At 47.5% G+C, this 23,350-nt stretch overlaps 1 protein-coding gene across 3 annotated transcripts in view; it reads right to left on the reverse strand.

Annotated features, from left to right (window-relative positions):
- Nucleotides 1-22,799, reverse strand: part of C1QTNF5 (C1q and TNF related 5) — a 130,129-nt gene extending 107,330 nt beyond the window's left edge. Inside the window, exons 1-2 of one of the 3 annotated variants that reach the window (XM_085645923.1) lie at nucleotides 22,264-22,334; nucleotides 5,944-6,105 (exon numbers count right to left, since the gene is read on the reverse strand). The gene's annotated coding sequence lies outside the window, so the exon portion shown is untranslated. Of the gene's footprint in view, nucleotides 1-5,943; nucleotides 6,106-22,263 lie in introns of all 3 variants that reach the window. The other 2 variants (XM_085645922.1, XM_085645924.1) reach the window with 2 other exon arrangements.
- Between the last annotated feature and the right edge of the window lie 551 nt (nucleotides 22,800-23,350).

A 23,350-nucleotide genomic window follows, 5' to 3' on the forward strand; every position in this document is an offset into this window, starting at 1 on the left:
CACACATCAAGAGAGAGTTTGGCCATCTTGGGAGTGGGCATAATATTGGTTTCTGTGATACTAGATGCAACACATTACAGGAAGTCATTATCAGACAGGATTTGACCTGGTAACCAATTGACTAGTAACTGCAGAATTCCCAGAGGACACTTTCTAGGCATAAATATGGAACCCAGACCTCAGATCATGTCTGGACTGGGGAGAGGACTGAAGAATCACTTCCCTGCAGTTTCCTGGACCTGGCAAGAGAAGCTGCATCAAAGACTGAACTGCACCCGCTGATCCTTGGGTCTGTGGAGCTTGGCTCAAGGAAACTTCACCCCTGAGCACCAGACAGAAGAAGTGAATGCTAAGAGTCAGTTGGCTGACTTTTTGCTACAGCACCACACCACAAAAGCTGAAGAATCCCACCCTGGTAAGTCAGCAGCCCCATTTCCTTGATCGCCACCGACCACCCACGTGCAGCCTGCAAGAAGTTGCACCTGAGTCTGTTCGAGCCCGGAGTGTCATCAGGGTGCAGTTTGGTTACCCAAGGAGGATACTAACCCTTATCAAAGGGAACCACTGGTTTTGTTGTGACTGGAGACCAGTGGTCCAGTAGCAAACAGACTTTTGCTGGAACCATCAGGACTTCAAGGGACATCAACTCCTGTGGCCAAAGTCACCCCACTAAGACTGTGGATAGAGGAGTAGCCTAAGGAAGCCTTCCATATACAATTGTTCTATATCTAGTGGGGGTGGGATTGTCAAAATGTGCCTTTGGTTCACTTGTGTCCTTTAATTTTTCTCATACTCCTCCAATATTATGCTGCTATGAGCCCAAGTTTGGAAGACTGACCTTAGGGAAACCAGGTCGGGGAAATATCCTTATAATAACAAGAGACTAAAACTTAGAGAACAATTTTTACACCGCCTTATTTTCTTTTAGTCTCCAAAGACTTTACATACTGTTGAGTACGCAGGTGGTGGTGTGTGTGGCAATGTATGTGGCCCATGCTGCGAGCCACACAGGGGCGAGTATATAGTCTTAGCTGATTAGTGTAGATTACCTCTCTCACTGTCTGTGGCAGGGCTATTAGATACGTATTAGTCTTGGGTTGAGATGTGAGGTGTGGTTGAGGAAAGGTTGTCCTTCTTAGTTATCAAACAGGACTAGTGTCTTTATATCCTTTTCAGGGAGTATCAACGTTGAGATAAACTTTAGGTAGACTGTTAAAAAAGCAGGATACTTGGACTTTCTTAGTAATCTCCAAGTGTACCTTCCTTCTGCCTTTCTTGCTGCTTATGGGCAACTGTTTCCTTCTACACTGTTCAGTGGTGTAAGGCAATGTCTACTCCCTGTTGCCTCTCTCTTACTCTCTTACGTTCACTCTCTCTGTCTCTATATCTCTTTTAGGTCACAGCTGTGCTGTCTGGTTTGCTAACGACATCTTGGGGACATCCTGAAAGCTTCCCTGGGAATTAATTCTGCCTGTTGCTTACCATTGCTTTGTGGTTTGTAACTCACATCTTCTTGCTTTCTATTTGCTGGCTTTAATTGTATTAGGTTGCCCAGCTTCAGTTCATCCCTCCCAAGGAGCACAGTCTTTTCACACCACTTCTCCTTGTATTCTTCCATGAGTGCTCCTTTCTGGAAATAGGCCAATAAATCTAGTTATTTTGTCACATTTTCTGTGCATTTAAAGACAGATGTCAAATCTCAGGCTCTGTCTTCTGAGGCAGCTTGGTGTTTACTTTTCTTTCTGTGACTTCAAAGTAAGAAGGTTTATGTGACAATCTTGCTGGAAACTTGGGGTAGGTAAGGGTTTTTTATCCAGCAAACAACAACATTTAAATGAACTCTGCAAGCATTTCAGAATATATCAGAATAATGGAAGAAAATCTGAAGAACATTTTGTTTATTCCGAAGTGTGTTGGAAACAAATAATTAAATATAATCAAAACAAATCAATACTCTGGGTGATGCTGTTGACACACATTATCGTTTGTGTGCTGTATAGATTTTTTAATAAAAAATATATGTTTTTGTATATGTATTGGTTATTTCAACTGAAAATGTATTGTGTGTAATGGCAGTGTTCTACCACACCATGCATGTGCCACTCTTTGCCACTGCACTCTACTCTGCACCACTCCACGCCACTGCACTCCACTCTGCACCACTCCACTTTACATCACTCCACGCAACTGCACTGTGCACCACTGCACTCTACTCTACTCTGCACCACTCCACTCTATGCCACTACAATCTACCCTCTCAACTCTACAACTCTCTACTCTACTCTGCAACACTCTACGCCACTTTAATACATGATACATTATGTCAATCCACTCTACTACATTCTTCAGCACCCCATTTTACGATACTCCATACCACTCTCCTCTGCGCCACTAACTATTAGCCATGTTAAAAAGCAGCCACGTTAGTGTATAACATGGCTAAACACATTGGCAAATCCAATACCTTTTGCATAGGTGAGACCTATTAGGATTGCCAATTTTTGTTTATTTTCTAATTCTATTTCTCTTAATCAAATATTTCTCTGTGGCGCGTTCTCTTCATATACCTCTCTCCACCTCATCTCTTTCTTCCTCAGATTTCCATTTTTATCCCCCCGACCTCTATCAATATCCCTCCAGTCAGTCTCTGTTTCGCTCTCCCGCTATTCACCGTTTTTCTCCTTCTCACACTTATCCTCTCTCTTTACCTCTCCTGGATATTGGTATGTGAGTTTGCTTCAATCTCTTTCCATCACTCCCAAGTACCATCCATCAGGGGTTAGACTAATTCATTTTAAAGCTGGTGGTGCATCACAGCACTAAAATGTATTAGTCACGCATACTTACAGCTCTCCTGTACTTCAATGAGCTATAAGGCACTATATTTAAACAAAACCAGCCAGTCTGTTTCTCGGCTGCAGTGCTGCCTTCTCCAGGCGTCTCGTTGCTATGGTTCCACCCAGACACAGTCAATGTGGCTCAGACTGATACTTTGTAGTTAATTATTTTTCTTTTCCTATGGGCAGAGCGCAGCTTCCTTTGAAAAAAAAATTGTAAGCTGCCAGGTTTGGACTCTTGATCCAGCGCTGCAGTCACTGACTAAGAATATAAACATACAGCAGGCGCCAGGCCTAGCCTTAAGTGGATCTGGTGCCTTCTGTCTTTTTCTCTTCAGGTGCATGACACATGACTAGTCCTGAGGGGCAGCTCAGAGATTGTTTATTTAGGTCTCGCCTAGGCAGCGCATGCGCTGGATCTCCAAGACATGCTGTTCCTAGAATATGGGATTTAAGCACCGCCCATCTAAAATTGAAATCTTTCTCTTTGGGATAAATATGCCATCAAGGGACTACTCTTGGTGGCCACAAACCTTAGGCCCTACCCCCACACCAGTACCTACGGTAAAACATTTGGGGATAATTTTTTATTCCAACGTGCCTTTTAACGCACAAATAAATAAGATCACCGCTTCACGTTTCTTTCTAATATTATGAAAATCTTCCGGCATATACAATTTGAACTACAAAAAGAAGTTGTAATAGCACTTGTGTTATCTAGACTGGACTATTGCAATGCATGATAGGCTGCTATTCAGCAGCGGTCCTTGCAAAAACTTCAATATCTCCAGAAAGCTGCAGCATGACTGCTGAAGAAAATTCCCAAGTTCCAATCAGTGTGTGGAACGCTACAAGAACTTCATTGGCTACCAGTGAAGAAGAGGATTAGATTTAAGGCCCTCTGTCTCACCCATAAGGCCCTCTTTATGGTGTTGCACCTGATTATCTAAGGAAGAAACTTACATGGTACAAGCCCAGCAGATTATTAAGATCGGACAATTCTAGAACAATTAGCATTCAGCAAATCAGGAGGACCAACTGGCGGAACCGAAGATTTATTTACACAACAGGCCATCTCTGTAAAAAATGACCAAAACATCTGAGAAGTCAATCTAAGTTTCTAACCTTCAGAAAATGTCTTAAAACCTCGCTGTTTTCTAATGTTTTATACCAAGATGTAAGGCTGGCCAGCAACAGATCATTTAGTCAGCAGCTCACATTAGCGCCAAGACGCCATTGGCATTTGCGCACCTTACAAAACATATCAATATAAATGTATCTTTTCAACATGCTCTCCTTTTTGCCCTTTGTAAAGTCTGTTTTTTGATTGATGAATTGGCTTAATAGTCCCTCCTTTTGGACTTTTGGAACCTTCCATGAGGACTGCCCCTGTTACATGTGCTGTTACTCTTTCTGTTATTTATGACTCTGTGTACACACTTTTTTTCTTATTTGGACCAGCTCTTCACATAGGCGGAGGCTCCCTCTCACTCCTCGGGCTGCAGCTGCTTCCTCCTCCTGCATGCTGGGCTTTTTTCTCCCTTGCAGCCCAGCTCGTGCAGCGCTGCTGATACCCCTCCCCTCGTTTATACTTGTTATTGTTTTGTGGCCGTAACATGAGTGAGTCCGCCGGAGAACCCATCTCTGAAAAAAGCTACTTGCGTGTGTATTTTTTGTCACGTTTTGTAGCTGGCTGCCAGTATTGCCCACTGCAACTGATGCACCCAGTTCAGTATGCCCCTGCTCCCTCAACACTTCTCCTTATGCTTGCCACAGCCTTGAATTAACATGTTGTGGTGTTGGTGCATCATGTTTAGGCCTGGGTGGAGTTCACGCAGAACTCCGCGAAGTGACCATAAAACTCTGGCAAGCTACGTGGACTCCTGCAAGAGGCGGACTGTGCACAGTTGCGCCTTTTGTGCTGATTTTTAGCCCTGGGTATTTGTCCAGCACTGGATAATCAGCATGAACATATGCAGCACAAGAAGGTGCTCCTTCTTTCTGCCACTCGAGTATATATTCTGCTCGAGTGACAGCTTCCTCAATGTGAATGGAAGATTCTCAATGCAAGCGGTAGTGGCCATCCGCAACTGCCCACATTAAGAAATCTCGCCAGGAGATGGTCTGGTTTAAGGTTTTCCTCGCTCGTGCTCACCAACTTTCACGCCCAGGCCTTGTCATGTTCCCATCAAGGGCGGAGTCTGTTGTGCGTTCCCGTCATTTAGTGAACAAGAACAGCTGTAGTCCTTTTGCCTGTATCTGCTTCCTGCTGATTGGCTATCCTGGTGGCACCGGACCCCGGCGAGATGTTCGGTTGGGCGCGAGGCAGCCAACATGGTGGAGAAAATCAACAACCTATAGGAGCTGTGGCGGAATTCTATAGAGAAGTGTTTGCGACTTATTTTAAAATGTGAGCATGTTTTTACCTTCACGAGTGTCTGGAAAATGTGTCAAAGTGGAAAACTTCGCAAGTTGCAAAATTTTTCATAAACCTTTATGGCTTGGCAGCATCAAACACCCAATTTTGATACTACTTTGCACAGTAACATTCCTTCTTAGTGCAAACTGATATATGGTACAGTTCTCAAAGCCAATAGTGTGAAAGCTCAAAAGATGGCGAGAGATAGCATGTTTGTTGAATGTACCAAAGTTTGCTTCTGGAGCCCAGTCCATCATAAAGCTCTCTGTATGCCAGTGCCAGCTACCGCTATGCCAGTACCCTGTATTTCATCACATAGTTCTGTCTGCACCAGCACCAGCCTCTTCTATGGCAGTATACTGAATGCAAGAACAGTGTGTTCTATATTCCAGAACCCAGCACTATGTATTCAAGCATTAACCCTGTCACCAGTTTTCCTTCATTTGCATGCTTACAACAACCAGGAAAACTCTGGATCCTAGAACACAGACCCAATGTCCCAAAAATTTACCAGACGGTAACCAATCCCTATGTATCTGCCAGTTTACTATAACCATTCAGAGCTCTCCCCATCCCGGCAGTTAGTGTACAGCAACCGTGGGGCTGTATACAGCAACATGTTATAAACACCCATCACCACATCACAAAAGGTGCATGGTGAGGGTCTAAATCTCTGAGGAAACCTACCTGAAGAGTCGAGGTCATGACGCAGTCCAGTGCAAACTGGACAGAGCGTTTCAGTGCAAAGATTCACTTGATTAAATGAAGCGGGCCCTTCTGTTCTCTGACGACAAACAAATCCTTTTGGAAGTATTACAGTCTCAGCCCATACAGGAAATATTGCAGCTGCTAAAAAACATAAGCAGTATTACTGGTCTTGTGACAGAGGATCAGTAGGGGACGTTCTAGGCCTTGTACATGCAGAAATGTATAAGGAAATTACTGGTCATGTACACAGAGGACATTGCAGGTCTTGTACGTACTGACCAATAGAAAACACTGCAGGTTTTGCACACATTGAGAGGTAGGGAACATTACAGGTCTTCTGTTTGTAAACCTATAGGGGACATAACAGGTCTGCATATTTGTAAGAGGATAAAAACAGCAGTCAGATGACATTGCAGAACTTGCACACAGAGCAATATGTGACATTGCAGGTCATATACACGTAAAGGACAATAAAGAATATCAAAGGTAACCATCCTTTTAAATCATTTTAAAATGTATTTATGTAGGTGATTTCTGGGGTGAGACACTTCAAGTGAAGCTGGTACACCACTCCTGATTGTGCGGCTGCAGACTTATCTGTTCTGTTTGGATGATTATTATTTTTTATTGCGCATTTCCTCCCCCACAGATAAAAGCACAACAACATCTTGTTGTTGAGGCACTAAACAGTGGAATAAATAGCCCTTCAAACATCAGTGCAATTCTTAATAAAATGTTTATTTCTTCAAAAACATTTCTCTTATTCTTCTACAATCCAAAGTCTGTCACATGTTTTCGAGCCGAGACCTTTTCAAAGTCTATAGTTTTTTAGGTCGAGCCTAGACAGCACTCATGCGCTACCTGCAAGACCTGCTGTAATCAATTAAAGGACTTTATTCCTGCCTGCTATACCATAGGTTCACTCCCACGTTGGTCTTCTTTGCAGCCTCCTAACTTGTTAAGGCAGCCGATACGTCACTTCCATTTAAATCTCAGGAGCACAGCCTAAGTACAATTTAATTGTGCATACATTCTTTAACAGTTGTTTGGAGAACTCTTTTTTTAAATATTGCTTTCTGTCATTCCTGCTCGTTTTAATTTTTGCTTTCCCAGCGCGTTTTGCTTCCCCGTTCTGCTTCATCATGACCACCCACCCTCTAAGCACAAACGCAGCGTTTTCCTACATCAGAAGGCTCGTCAGTTGGGATCAGCACACCATGGATACGGGGCTTCCAAATATTATGGGCCACATACATAAATGAGGTGCCTCCCCTGCAACAATTAGACCCGCCCACATACTCCCACCCTCACAGACACGAAAGCCCATCGCATCTTGGGCATCTCACAACCACATCTTGCCAACCCCCCTGCAGCGTATCCCCACCTTCGCACATGAACCCCATAGATAAGGTGCCTCCCCTACAAGATGAGGTTCACCAGCATACTCCCACCCTTCCAGGCAAGGAGGCCCTAAGTACGGCTGCAGGGGCGTCTGGCCCAAATTCACCATCGGACCTCAGAAACCTCCCTCAGTGAGGCCCCCTTCCTTCTGCTGTTTCAGCTGGGGGCATCTTACGGCCTCATATTGCAAATCCCCCTTCAGCGCTGCCCCCTGATACTGCATCTCGCCAAACCCCTTTGGCCACCTGCATACTCCCATCCACACGGACATGGAAGCCCATCCCAGCTGGGGGCATCTCACAACCGCATCTCACAAACCCCCCTTCCGCGCTGCCCCCTTCCCACATGGACACCATGGATAAAGGGCCTCTCCTTCAAATATGAGGGCCACCCGCATACTCCCACCCTCAAGGGCACAGAGGCCCTAAGTGTGGCTGCAGGGGCGTCTGGCCCAAATTCACCATCGGACCTCGGAAACTTCCTCAGTGAGGCCCCCTTCCTTCTACCATTGCAGCTGGGGGCATCTTACTGCCTTATCTCGCAAATCTCCCTCAGCGCTGCCCCCAGAGTCTGGATTTCGCATACCCCCCCTTCAATGCGGCCCCCCACTTCGCACACATAACTGTGCTCTATGGTGTTTGAAGGCATTCAACTTCAGAGCCCCAAACCAAGTAGCCTCTGTGCACCGCCGACTGCAAACTCATTAGAGGGTTGTAAAAACAGAAGCGGTCCTGGTGAGTGCACACCCTTCGCTACAGCTAGAAAGGATACAATCAAGTGTTTGTCAATGTTTGTACCAATTAATATTAGTCTGGTTCAAATAGGGAGTTTTAGCTGGTGCGGGATGCTGTGACTTTACAATACAGCACACATGTTTGACCTTTTGTAGTCAGCCATAATTCAACCATCAGGCAAGTATAGTAATAGAAATAAATACACCTTCCCTGACCTTAAGAAGGCTGCTTCTCAGGACATAATTCTCATGACCTACATTAATTGTAAATGTGTACAGGTGTAGTTGTAAGCTTGTTTCAGCCATAGGGAATGCACTTTTAATGCTGGCGTCTATTCTTTTTAAAACACGATACCCCCGGCTTTCTCCTATCTCACCCCACCGTCCTCCTTCTGCTGAACATTCTTTGTTTCCCCACCCTCTTCATCAATGTCGTTTGCCAGCACCAAACGCCCCCTTACTTTTTTAGAACATTGCACTTCAAGTTGCACAACAGCACAGTTGGTAAAATTACAAAAAAACAAAAAAGAAAGAAACCCTATTACGCGGTCAATGCTGGCTGCGTCATACCACTTTTTTTTTACTTTTTCCTTATTTATTATGTTGCTGTTGTGCTCTTGTCTACAATGCAAACATTGTCTCCAGATACAAATATAATTGTTCGCTGGGTTATGACCCTTGGGTCTCAGTGCTCAACCAGATCACAGGGAGGTGTAACAATATCTGGCACTTCAAGCATCCTTGAAGCCTTTATATATTTTTGAATATTTATACCAGTACCCTTGAGCAGACCTTTTTGGAGATCAGGCCCAAAGTGTGTGATGTTCAAAACTGCTCGAAGCAGATCTTCAGCTTACGGTGGGGCTATAATCCCATACCATCCATTGCCAGCTCACGGTCCTGTGACTCAGGTGTTTTAAAGCTGCAAAATCATTCTCTGTAGTGCTCCATTAATTACTGAAATAGTAGTAGTAGATTAGTTAAGGCAAATAAAAAGTCACTCTGTAAATATTATGTTCATTTGTTTATTTTGCCCAGAAATCTTATAGAAGAGCCTTCAGCAACCTGTGTGTTTTTAAAAAATATATAGTTTTATTGAATAATAGGTAGTTCCTATCACCTGCTATACATTAAATCCTACATTTTAAGATCTTTTTTGAATTTTTATTTATCTATTCCCACCCCTTTACGTTAACATAGCTGTTAGACCTGACATCCTTGGCGTGAGTTTTTCCCCTATCTTTTGCCTCTGCTACCTGGATTTTCGATGCTGTGATGGATTTCGTTTTTGCTGGTTTAGATGCTTTGGACACTCTGCCACTGCTAACCAGTGCCAGAGTGTAAGTGCTCCCTGTGTAAAATATCATATTGATTGGATATACCTGATTGGCATATCTGTATCACCATGAAGTCCCTAGTAAAGTGCACTGTGTGTGCCAGGGCTGGTGATGACAGATGCTACTAGTGGGTCTGCAGCGCTGATTGCGCCACCCACCTGTGTAGCCCTAAAACGGTGTCTCAGGCCTGCCACCGCAGGCCTGCCTGCAGTCCCCGGACTGCCATGTCCTCCTGGCCAGTGTCCACACTGACCGGGCCTAACCCTTCCCTTTTTATACACGTCAGTCATCCCTATGGAAGGCCCAAGGTACCCCCCTGGGCAGGGTGCAGTGTATGCAAAAGGTAGAGCATGTACTAGTGCAGGTAACATGTTCTGGTAGTGAACAACGGCCATTTTGTGTGTTCACTGCTGCAAGGTTATCTTGCTCCATAGGCTAACATGGGGGAGGCTGGTGCCAATGGCTATCCGCCTATCTTCTCATAGGAACAAGATAAGACATGAGTGTTTGATATCCCTGAGCTCAGCATTTAATAACACATCTTTTAGGAGAGGTTGTTTTTAAATCCTGAGTTGGAGAATAGTACTTTTTAGAGAGTAGCTGTTCTCTTGTCTGACCCTTCTGTGTGCCTGGGCATGCTTGTGGATTGACTGTCTGGCTTGAGAGTGACAGGGGCTGGGGATCCCCCGGGAGGTTGGCTGAGTCGGCCCTCTGCTGAATGGTGACATTTGCAAGGAGAGTGGAGGGAGGAGATAGCACCTGGGAGTGAATAGGGCTGTGCCTGCCTGCCACGGTGCTGGCTCCACCTCCTGCTGGGCGGCTGACGACTCTGCCCCTCACTCTGAAAAGAAAGTAGAAGCCAGGAAAACAAAGTGCTCCAGCAACACCCAGAACTGGATCAGACCGGGCTCAGGACCCACTTGCACAAAGACTTCAAAGACTTTTAGGGGTATAAGTAAAGGACCCCTGACAACAGATTTTTAGATTCTACCATCAAGAGGAACCTCTGCTGAAAGACGGACCGCTGAAGAACTAAAGGAAGATTGCCTTGCTGTGTGCTCTAAGGGCTGACCTGTTCTGCTGTACAACTGAAGCTGAGGAGGAGAAGGGGTCTTGCTGTGTGCTGACTCTACCCACTGGACCAAACAAGACTTTGCTGTGTGCTGTGTCTTAAACCGAATCTCCAAGGGCCTGAGAAGAGCTGGCCTCCTGTTTCGCAACCCAGGGATAGAAAGGTTGCCAAGAACTCAAGACTCCGCTGTGTCCCCCCTGCGCTGCTGTGTGCTGCAGGGACCGTGGACTGTTCTACCAAGCGTCTCAACATCTGCCTGTGAAGTGGGCTGGCTGCTCTCTGTCTTGCTGGAGAGTGCCGCACTGACCCGGGCCTGACACTGGTTGCCGCATCAAGAAGACCGACGTGCTCATCGGCACGTGCCTTGCCGCGACCCGGAGGCCTGAAGCAGATCGAGAGTCGTACTTTCCTGCTCTACGAAGCGGCACTGTGAGTGGCTGACTCCGGTGACGTCGACATCGTCACTGGGGGCTCGTCGAGGGAGTTGTGGAAACCTTGCACCGAACAGCCAGAGGAGCGCTTTTACAACGAGCGCAGCGACACCGCCGGAGCAACGTAGCTGCCTAAACATCAAGAGCCTACGAACTGATTCATTCTCAGTGAGTATCGAATCCCGCAAGAGACTAGAGACTATCGTCTTACCGATCCCGACCAACCAAGAAAGCGAATCTAGTGTAAACCTGTGATACTTGATTTCAACTGCGGAAACTAGATAAAGATATATTATTTTTGATATAACTCACCTGTGTGGTCTAAGTCTGTGGTGTGCAGAGGGGGGATCATTGTGGTGTCTACGTGCAAATACCTTACACATTGCCTTGGGGATAAGCCTGTCTGCTCGAGCCAAGCTACCTAGAGGGTGAGCAGGGGTTATCTACCGTGTGTGTCCCTGTACCCTGACTAGAAGCAAGGGTCCCTATTTGGTCTAAGGTGTATACCTCTGCCAACTAGAGACCCCCAGATCTAACATTGGTGGTCAGTGGTGCGGATTAGAACCAGTATTTGCACTTGACCTGCAGTGATTCTTCGTACATCACTAATCTAGTAAGCAGTTGCATTGCACGAAGTTTTTGCGAAGACTATTCTTGGAGGATCGACGAAGCATCATGTCTCTGAATGGAGTAGGTGAGGAGTCGGAATTGCAATTCGAAGTGAAAAAGTTGCTCGAATATAAGAAGGAGCAACTAAAGCAATTCTGCAAGCAGCTTGGATGCCCAGTGAAGGGCAGCGCCAACAAGACGGAGCTACAGAAAGCTCTAAGGGCCTGGTGGGAGGCCAAGAATGGCGCAACCGAGGAAACTACTGAAGGGGATGGCACACCGGAGCACGGATTCGGATCCGATGATCTGCCAGTGAATAGGCCAGCGTCTAGGGCTGGCAGCACCCATTCCAGTAGGAGCCTTTCTCCAGAGGAGCTGGAGGAGAATCAGAGGATTAGGGCCCATGAGATTGAACTTTTTAAGCTTAAAGCTCAAGCGGAAGAAAGGAAACTGCGCCTTGACAGCGAGAAAGAGGCGGAGGAGAGGAGGAATGCTCTTGCTTTGGAAGAGAGAAAACTCCAGTTGGCTCATGAGTTGAGCATGAGGGAGCTGGACATTAAAGCCAAACAAGTGGAGTCCAGTACGAATGGTGGCAGCGCACAGCCAGTACAGGCGGGTAAAGTATACATACCGAAAGATTTGGTACAGAATTATCAAAGGGGTGAGGATATCTATGCATGGTTTAGATCCTATGAGCTTGCCTTGAAGATGAATGAAGTGCCTGAGAAGAGTTGGGGAGCAGGGTTGTGGAAGCATTTTGAGGCCTCTGGGAGGGATGTCTTAGCACCCTTAGAATCAGCAGGGACCTTAACCTACCCCACGATGAAGGAGGCCTTATGCCTCAGGTATGGGCTTACACCAGAACAGTACCGCCAGAAGTTCAGGAACTTCAAGAAACTTGATTCGAGTACTTGGGTGGAGTGTGTGAGTATGTACACGCGTGCACTGGAAGGTTGGATAAAGGGCAGCAAAGTTACTGATTATGTGGGGTTGTGTCACTTGATTAGTTGGGAGCACTTGAGTAGTCTATGTGTTCCAGAGCTGCGCCAGCATCTTTTAGACAGCAAGTTAACTGATCCCAGTGAGCTTGCTGAAGGGGCAGACCGCTGGACTAGCACCAGGGTCAACAAAGGGGTGGTAAGTATGCCAGCCAAGGGTGGTCAGTGTCCCCAGCAGAAAGGTGGGGAGGACAAGGGTAACAGTAAGGAGTTCTCTAAAGGGCCCCAAAACAGTTCCCAGGAGAAGGAGTCCCAAGCCCCCAAGCCTAAGAGGTCTTGGCCCCCTAAGGGCAACAGACCACCGCCTACTTGCTATGCTTGTAGGGAAGTGGGCCACATAGCCCCTAACTGTCCCAAGAAACCCCCAGCACCAGCTGCTGCTCCCGTCCCAGGGTTAGCTAGTGTAGCTTTGGGAGGGGATTTGATTTCCAGTGGGGAGGAGGGATTAGCTATGATGACCCTTGTCTCTTTAGGAGACCAAGAGATGGTCCAGGATACCTTGATACCCGCTAACACTAAGAAATACGGGCAAAAGGTGACCATAAATGGGAGGGAGATAGAGGCTCTGAGAGACACCGGGGCTAGTGTGACATCTGTCAGGTGTCAGAAGAGCAAGTCATTCCCAATGTGCTCCGCGCAGTAGTGGCAGCTGACACTTCAGTGCGCCTCTGCAAGATGGCGCGTGTTCCCTTTACATGGGGGGGAGTCTCTGGTACCTTGGAAGTCTGTGTCAGTGATGCCTTGCCAGTAGATTGTCTGTTGGGTAACGACCTGGAGAGTTCTCCATGGAAGGACGTAGAGCACAGAACTCACTTGGAGATGTTAGGACTGCCAGCGTGGATCTGTGTATCCACACGTGCCATGACAGCCAGTAAGGGTGGATTAGTAGAACCGGAGCCTGGAACAATGGCCCAGGGACCTGTCAAGAGAGGAAGGGGCAGAGGGCGCGGGAAACCGGCCCCCACTGTTCCCACGGTCCAGGAGGAAGCAGAACCTGAGGGGGATGCCCTGGAACCTACAGGGGAACAGGTGGCCGAACTGGGGGAATTGCCTGAGCTGACCCATTGGCAGCAAGAGGGTGGTCCCTCCAGGGTGGAGTTCTGCCAGGCTCAGAAGGAGTGCCCTTCTCTCATTGGTGTGCGGCAGCAGGCTGCAGACCAGGCAGCGGGCCTAGGGTCCAAGGAACATTTGATTTACTGGGAGGATGACTTACTTTATAGTGAGCCTAAGTTTGCTGAGCCCGGTGCAGCCCGTGTGCTGGTGGTACCCGAGCGCTTCAGGAACTTCTTACTGGGTCTGGCTCATGACATGCCTCTCGCAGGACATCTGGGGCAAGACAAGACCTATCACAGACTTGTCACCCACTTCTACTGGCCCCAGATGAAGAAGCACGTCGGTACCTTTTGTAAGTCTTGCCAAACCGGTCAAGCCAGTGGTAAGAGCGGAGGGAAGTGCGTGGCGCCCCTCCAGCCGTTTCCTGTAGTGAGCACCCCTTTCGAGCGGGTGGGCATTGATATCGTAGGGCCCCTGGATCCCCAGACCGCCTTAGGCAACAGGTTTATCCTGGTCTTGGTGGATCACGCCACTCGGTACCCGGAAGCAGTCCCTCTCAGGACAATCACAGCACCCGTGGTGGGCCGTGCATTGATGGGGATCTTTTCCCGTGTGGGGTTCCCCCGAGAGGTGGTCTCCGACGGGGTACCAACTTCATCTCTAGGTATATGAAGTCTCTGTGGGAGGAGTGTGGGGTAACTTATAAGTTCACCACTCCTTACCACCCTCAAGGAAATGGGTTGGTTGAAAGGTTCAACCGCACCCTGAAAGGTATGATTATGGGCCTAGCGGAGCCCATGAGACGGAAGTGGGACGTCTTGTTACCATGCCTGTTGTTTGCCTACAGGGAGGTGCCTCAGAAGTCCTTAGGGTTCAGCTCCTTTGAACTGCTGTATGGCCACCCTGTTAGAGGACCTCTCACACTGGTGAAGGAGGGGTGGGAGAAATCCCGTGGGAAAACCCCCCAGGATGTGTTCAGCTATGTGCTGGCCATCCGCAACCAAACGCAGTGCTTCAGGAAGCTCGCTCAGGAGAACCTAGAAGCCAGCCAGGAGGAGATGAAAAAATGGTACGACCAGAATACCACTCTGGTAGAATTTCATCCTGGGCAGAAAGTGTGGGTAATGGCGCCGGTGGAGCCTTGTGTGCTCCGTGACGAGTGGACCAGGCCATACGAGGTGGTAGAGCACAAGAGTGAGGTGACCTACCTGATCAACATGAAGACTCCTAGGCAGCCCCTTAGAGTCTTGCATGTGAACCGCCTCAAACCCCACTTCGAGAGGTCTGTAGTGACGATGCTCATGGCTACAGATGACGGTGGGGAGGAGGATAGTGATCCTCTCCCTGACCTCCTGGCAACCAAGGAGCAAGACGGGTCAGTGGATGGTCTGGTCCTCTCGCCCACCCTGACCCCAGAGCAGCAGAGAGACTGTCGCCAGGTGTTGGGTCAGTTTGCCTCCCTGTTCTCCCTGACCCCAGGTGTCACCAATTGGTGCGTCCATGATGTGGACACTGGAGATAGTCTGCCTGTGAAACAGAAGTTTTACAGAGTAGCTGACAAGGTCAGGGCCAGCATCAAGGAAGAAGTTTCCAAGATGTTGGCGTTAGGGGTAATTGAGCCCTCTAGCAGTCCCTGGGCTAGCCCAGTGGTCCTCGTTCCCAAGAAATCTGCTACACCCGGTGGCCCGTCAGAACTTCGGTTTTGCGTGGACTACCGTGGGCTCAATGCGGTCACCAAGACTGACGCACACCCCATCCCCAGAGCGGATGAGCTCGTGGATCGGTTGGGAGCTGCCAGGTACCTCAGCACCTTCGATTTGACTTCGGGGTACTGGCAGATTGCCTTAACTGAAGGGGCAAAGGAGAGGTCGGCATTTTCCACACCAGAGGGGCACTTCCAGTTTCGCGTCATGCCCTTTGGATTGAAAAATGCCCCTGCCACCTTCCAGAGACTGGTCAACCGGGTACTGACCGGGCTGGAGCAATTCCGCGCCGCGTACCTGGATGACATTGCTGTGTTCAGCTCCACTTGGGAGGAACACTTGCAACACCTCTGTGAAGTGTTGAGGGCGCTGCAGAAGGCAGGCCTCACTATCAAGGCCAGTAAGTGCCAGATAGGGCAGGGATCGGTGGTGTATTTGGGACACCAGGTAGGGAGCGGCCAGGTGGCGCCACTACAGGCGAAGATTGATACCATTCTGGCTTGGGAACCCCCCAAGACGCAGACAGAGGTGAGAGCCTTTCTAGGACTCACCGGGTATTACAGACGGTTCATCAAGGGATACGGCACCATTGTTGCCCCCTTGACAGAACTAACCTCTAGAAATCAGCCCAGGAAAGTGAATTGGTCCGAGGCCTGTCAAACTGCTTTTGATGCCCTGAAAACTGCAATGTGCACAGCACCGGTGCTTAAGGCGCCTGACTTTTCGAGTGAGTTCGTAGTGCAAACAGACGCTTCAGAGCAAAGTGTGGGAGCAGTACTCTCACAGATGGACGACGAGGGCGGGGACCAACCTGTAGCTTTCATTAGTAGGAGGCTACTCCCCAGGGAACAGAGGTGGAGCGCCATTGAAAGGGAAGCATTTGCTGTGGTCTGGGCCCTGAAGAAGCTGAGGCCCTACCTGTTTGGGACTCACTTCCGTGTTCAGACCGACCACAGGCCCCTCAGATGGTTAATGCAGATGAGGGGTGAGAATCCAAAACTGTTGAGGTGGTCCATCTCCCTACAGGGAATGGACTTTACGGTGGAACACCGTCCCGGTACAGAGCACGCCAATGCTGATGGTCTGTCCAGGTTTTTCCGCCTTAGCGATGAGAACTCCCAAGAGGGTGGGTAGTTCTCCCCACTTTCAGCTAGAGGGGACACGTGTTAGACCTGACATCCTTGGCGTGAGTTTTTCCCCTATCTTTTGCCTCTGCTACCTGGATTTTCGATGCTGTGATGGATTTCGTTTTTGCTGGTTTAGATGCTTTGGACACTCTGCCACTGCTAACCAGTGCCAGAGAGTAAGTGCTCCCTGTGTAAAATATCATATTGATTGGATATACCTGATTGGCATATCTGTATCACCATGAAGTCCCTAGTAAAGTGCACTGTGTGTGCCAGGGCTGGTGATGACAGATGCTACTAGTGGGTCTGCAGCGCTGATTGCGCCACCCACCTGTGTAGCCCTAAAACGGTGTCTCAGGCCTGCCACCGCAGGCCTGCCTGCAGTCCCCGGACTGCCATGTCCTCCTGGCCAGTGTCCACACTGACCGGGCCTAACCCTTCCCTTTTTATACACGTCAGTCATCCCTATGGAAGGCCCAAGGTACCCCCCTGGGCAGGGTGCAGTGTATGCAAAAGGTAGAGCATGTACTAGTGCAGGTAACATGTTCTGGTAGTGAACAACGGCCATTTTGTGTGTTCACTGCTGCAAGGTTATCTTGCTCCATAGGCTAACATGGGGGAGGCTGGTGCCAATGGCTATCCGCCTATCTTCTCATAGAAACAAGATAAGACATGAGTGTTTGATATCCCTGAGCTCAGCATTTAATAACACATCTTTTAGGAGAGGTTGTTTTTAAATCCTGAGTTGGAGAATAGTACTTTTTAGAGAGTAGCTGTTCTCTTGTCTGACCCTTCTGTGTGCCTGGGCATGCTAGTGGATTGACTGTCTGGCTTGAGAGTGACAGGGGCTGGGGATCCCCCGGGAGGATGGCTGAGTCGGCCCTCTGCTGAATGGTGACATTTGCAAGGAGAGTGGAGGGAGGAGATAGCACCTGGGAGTGAATAGGGCTGTGCCTGCCTGCCACGGTGCTGGCTCCACCTCCTGCTGGGCGGCTGACGACTCTGCCCCTCACTCTGAAAAGAAAGTAGAAGCCAGGAAAACAAAGTGCTCCAGCAACACCCAGAACTGGATCAGACCGGGCTCAGGACCCACTTGCACAAAGACTTCAAAGACTTTTAGGGGTATAAGTAAAGGACCCCTGACAACAGATTTTTAGATTCTACCATCAAGAGGAACCTCTGCTGAAAGACGGACCGCTGAAGAACTAAAGGAAGATTGCCTTGCTGTGTGCTCTAAGGGCTGACCTGTTCTGCTGTACAACTGAAGCTGAGGAGGAGAAGGGGTCTTGCTGTGTGCTGACTCTACCCACTGGACCAAACAAGACTTTGCTGTGTGCTGTGTCTTAAACCGAATCTCCAAGGGCCTGAGAAGAGCTGGCCTCCTGTTTCGCAACCCAGGGATAGAAAGGTTGCCAAGAACTCAAGACTCCGCTGTGTCCCCCCTGCGCTGCTGTGTGCTGCAGGGACCGTGGACTGTTCTACCAAGCGTCTCAACATCTGCCTGTGAAGTGGGCTGGCTGCTCTCTGTCTTGCTGGAGAGTGCCGCACTGACACCGGTTGCCGCATCAAGAAGACCGACGTGCTCATCGGCACGTGCCTTGCCGCGACCCGGAGGCCTGAAGCAGATCGAGAGTCGTACTTCCCTGCTCTACGAAGCGGCACTGTGAGTGGCTGACTCCGGTGACGTCGACATCGTCACTGGGGGCTCGTCGAGGGAGTTGTGGAAACCTTGCACCGAACAGCCAGAGGAGCGCTTTTACAACGAGCGCAGCGACACCGCCGGAGCAACGTAGCTGCCTAAACATCAAGAGCCTACGAACTGATTCATTCTCAGTGAGTATCGAATCCCGCAAGAGACTAGAGACTATCGTCTTACCGATCCCGACCAACCAAGAAAGCGAATCTAGTGTAAACATGTGATACTTGATTTCAACTGCGGAAACTAGATAAAGATATATTATTTTTGATATAACTCACCTGTGTGGTCTAAGTCTGTGGTGTGCGGAGGGGGGATCATTGTGGTGTCTACGTGCAAATACCTTACACATTGCCTTGGGGATAAGCCTGTCTGCTCGAGCCAAGCTACCTAGAGGGTGAGCAGGGGTTATCTACCGTGTGTGTCCCTGTACCCTGACTAGAAGCAAGGGTCCCTATTTGGTCTAAGGTGTATACCTCTGCCAACTAGAGACCCCCAGATCTAACAATAGCCATAGCTTTACTGTACAGTTGCTATAAAAGCTTATAATATGGTATAGTATGCACTTTCTTTCTTTAAATAATCACTCAACTGCAAACTAAAAAACATAAATAAAAAACATTGCCATTTACAATGCCAATAGCTCCAACTCCAACAAATGCGAGACCTATTGCATTGCAAATGTTTGTTATTTTTTGTAGAATTATTGGGTTGTGTTTTGCCTGAACTATAGTTCCCATTCAGATGCTACCAACCTGCACTTCCTCTCTCTTTCTCTCATTTTTGTGTTTTCTTTTTCACCCCTGATTCCCACTGTTTCCTCTCCATCCTCTGTCCTTCCTATTCCTATAGATAGGTCAAATTATCACTCCACTGCAAACAAAAAAATATAACTAAAAAAACATTGTTGTTTACAACGCCTATAGCTCCAACTTTCACAAATGCGAGACCGATTGCATTGCAAATGATTGTCTTTGTGTACTGCGGGTGCCTACTCACGTTGAGACAAGGTGCAACCTGTGCTCAGTGGAATGTGAGGGTTGCCGAGCGGACAGCTGCGCAGCCTTATTATTTACTACAGCTTTAAGAGATCAATGAATGAATCACATGGCTCTGGGGGGGAGGTGAGTGGGGTGGAAGGGGGACATCATATATGAACTTAGCCAAGTCACATGTGCGGGGGTGACTGCAGGGACGTTTTAAGGATTTTGGGGGCCGTGGGCAAAATTCTTTTTTGGGGCCCCTGTTCGAAAAGATTTGATTTTACGATCTAGTTTCAGCTCTTTCATGCCCTTTTTGGTCAAATTCTAAATGTGTGTACATGTGATATTCAGGGATAGTGATGTGTGTTTTCAGTATTGTAACACTGCAGCAGCTCACTAATATTACTGCAAATAATCTCTGTGACACTCTTCTGTTTCTTATATGTGAGGTCTAATAAATTATAAATAATAAATTATAGAAACACTATTTACAAAAATCTTGTTTAAAAATCATTCTAGGTCATCAGGGCAAGACTCTCTGCTGAACAGATCTGGCTCTACCAGGGGGCCCTATGCAAGGCTGGGGCCCTGGGACAGAGCTCACTTAGCGCATGCCTTAAAACGTCTCTTGGTGTCCAGTCCTTCAGACGACCGTGGTGCACAACGCTTCTTCAAAGCGCCACCACTGCCTACCCTCACAGATAGTCAAGGCTGAGGCCCAGTGAGCAGAACTCAGCTTAGCTGACTCTCGCCTAATGAATAAGGGACATCGGGATGCACAGTACCCAGGGATATCTTAAGGATATTGGGGGCCCTGGGTCAAACCTACTTTGGGGGCCCCTGCTCAGAGCAGCTTTGAATATATGATCCAATTTCAGCTCTTTCATGCCCTCTTCGGCCAGGTCTCTGACAGTGCACAGGCTCACTCTTACAAATTCTAAATGTGTTTACATCTAATATTCAAGGATAGTGACATGTATTTTCAATATTGGAACAACAGCAGCTCACCAATACCACCACAAATAATCTCTGTGACACCCTAAGATTTCTCATGTTTAAAGTCCTGTTTTGATCTAAAATTAACTTTTTTTTCATGGATGTTGCTTAAGCAAACACCAAAGTTATCTGCAAAATGACTGTAATAGGCTCTCACATATCATCCACATTAACATTTTTTTAAACAAAACGTATTTAAAACAATCTGTTTAACAATTATTCAAGGCCATCAGGGCAAGACTCTCTGCAGAACAGAGCTGGCTCTATCAGGGCTCCCATGAAAGGCTGGGGCCCTGGGCCAGAGCCCACTTTGCCCATGCCTTAAAACGTCTCTGAATGAGTGCCCTGCCAAGCACCACTGCATCATGATCCGTGTCAGAGCAGTAATCAGCCTAGCCTGACATCACACCACAGGATTCTGCAACCTAGTAAAAATCAGCACTGACTTCCCTCTGCCCACTGGCTGGACCCTTGCCCACCAATGTTATGTAACACTATGGATTTGTAAAGCGCATGGTTACTCCATTCGGGGTGTCCAAGCGCTGGATCCCCCTAAAAGAGCCTCACAAACCTGCCCCCTTCTAACTAATGACCTAAGGTTTGTCTAAAGAACGAGGTCTTCAGTGTTTTTTAAAACAAGACTTCAGAAGGCCACCAAAGAAGATGCCCTCTGGCTCAGCCTGGCAGAAAATGAAGAGGCAGTTCTTCTGGTGCCACAGGTGAGTCCAGCAGAGCACTTAAGTTCCCTCATTCATGAGTTTTTGTAGTGAGGGGTGATGATGGTGGCTGTCAGAATGTGGGGGTGATGTCAACATGGCTAAGAACAAAATAGTCTATACTATTATGTTGGTATAACACAAAAGAGTAGTAGTGTTCCAAAACATTTGGAAAAAACCGCACCTCATTAGTAGCAACGAGGTAATTAGAAAACAGTTATTGGCGTATTCGGTATATAAATGCTATAAGTATAGCGGGGTGCTGAGGAAGCTGTAGGCTCTCACTACCCAGGAGTGCCGTTGGTAAGTTGAAAAGACAGCTTATCCAGAATCATTAATGAAGGAAAACAGCTATTGACGCACACCCATTCTAAAGTTGTAAACAGTTATATATCAAACTCCTGGTATGAAGAGTAGTAATATACTCAGAATTTTTTTTGCGAATTGGGACACAAGATGAACTATTAAAAAGAATACGTTTTGTGAAGATTTGAACTCCATTTGAATTATTTTATGGAAATTTTGGAGCACTCTGGATTTGTTAAAGGACACTGAGTATATTACTACTCCAACTATTGTCTTCATACCAGGAGTTTGATATATAACTGTTTACAACTTTAGAATGGGTGTGCGTCAATAGCTGTTTTCCTTCATTAACTATTATGCTGGTCTTTAGTCTTCAGGTACCTAAATATAAAATGACCACATAGCTTAAATTAAATGAACTGTTCTTTGTTTTATTTATGAAACCTCATTGGTTGATGAAATCACTGCTGCAGGGTGTGTGTGTGTCTGTGTGCGCAGGCGTGCGTGTCATTATTTCAACACCATATTATTCACAGTATAAGATAGGCTGCTGAAAAATGTGGCGAGAGATATGATTTTGTTTATAAAACAAGTATTGCAGCATCTTGAAATATTTTTGAGAGCTTCTCGTTGCTCAAAAGGGTTTGATTTCAATCCAATATTTATCTCTTCCCATGCAGTTTATTTTAGTAGAAAGTGTCACTCTAAGTGTCACATTTGGCAGTTGAATGTCACTCATAACTTCGATGAAATCATGGAAATGTCACACATAAGCAACCTGAAAACTTGCCAGCTACACTCTTTCTGTCTTTTTCTCTCTCGCTCTCTCACTCTGCTCAGCCTGTGTTTTAGTCTCGTCTATCTCTGCCCCCACTCTCTTTCTCTGTCTCCCGCTGTCTCTCTACTCTGTCTCTGCCACAGTGACTCGCGCACTTCCCGGAGTTTCTTTTGTGTTATTTTGGGGTAGGCAAGGCAGATGGGGCGGGGTTTGAAGTGGCGACGAGTTAAAAAACAAACTTGCTGTCTACGGACAAACAGAGGGCAATGTCTAGGATTTTGAATCCGAAGCCTGCAGTTAGGTGAACGACCCACCTGGACCCCCCAAACCTCTCATCCCCTGCTCGCGACGGCCACTCACTGTGATCTGAAGGATTCCGGCTTGTTGCTCCTTCGCCTTCTGCCCGGATGTTTCTTCTGACCTGATGGGAATGTCTGCTCGAAAACAGCGGCGCTCTGACGAATGCAAAGTAAATGAGCCAAAAAACACTACAAAGTAGAGGAAAAAATCTGATGGTGTCAGGAATATTCTGGCCGCAAGCATGGAAAACAGCCAGAGAAACGCAGACTCACCCATCGGAAGAAAGAGAGAGAGAGAGAGAGAAAGAGAGAGAGAGGGAGAAACAAAGGGGGCGAGAGAGGATGAAAAAGTCTGGAGGAGATGGAGGAGGAAAGACTGAGACTGAGAGAGCGATTAAGAGAAAAACTAGAAAGAGAGTGAGGACAGAGAAATAGAGAGACAGGAGAAGAGAGATGATGAGAGAAAGACAGTGAGAGAGAAAGAGAGAGAGAGAGAGAGGAAAAAGCAGTCTCGGGCAAGAGTTGCAAGAGGAGCAGTGAGAGAGAGAGAGATGCTAAGGAATAGAGAACGAGCTAGAACAAAGCCAGTGAGAAAGTGAGGGGGTAAAGAGAAAGAAAGAGGTGCTGAGAGAGAGAGAGAGGAGAAAAGTGGGGGAGGCGGGAAAAGGCTGAAAGAGATGGAGGAAGCGAACAGGAGGCTGAGAGAAAGACACTGAAGACAGAGAACAAGGCAGAGAAATAGAGAGGCTCAAAGGAAGAGAGGTAGACGGGAGAGAAGAGAATTAAAGAAGTACGGTAAGAATCAGAGTGACAGAGAGAACAAGCATTGGCAAAGCCAATAGGTCTTGCCCATGCAAGAGCTATTGGCTTTGATGATGTATTTTAGCCATGTTGTACATCAGTCTGGCTGCTGATCAGCATGGCTAAAAGTTAGTGGCATAGAGGAAAGTGGAATGGAGTGAAGGGTCGTAGAGTGGAGTGGAGTAATTTAAAAACATTGTAATTTGTAAAGTGTGATATAGTGGAGTGGAGTGTTCTGCTGTTGAGATGAGTTTCGTAAAGTTTAGTATCGTGAAGTAGAGTGGAGTGGCATTGAGTGGCGAATAGTGGAGTGGTGTCGGGTGGAGTAGAGTGCCGTAGTGTGTTGT

Source organism: Triturus cristatus, chromosome 3_1 (genome assembly GCF_964204655.1).
Source record: "Triturus cristatus chromosome 3_1, aTriCri1.1, whole genome shotgun sequence".
Taxonomy (NCBI): domain Eukaryota; kingdom Metazoa; phylum Chordata; class Amphibia; order Caudata; family Salamandridae; genus Triturus; species Triturus cristatus.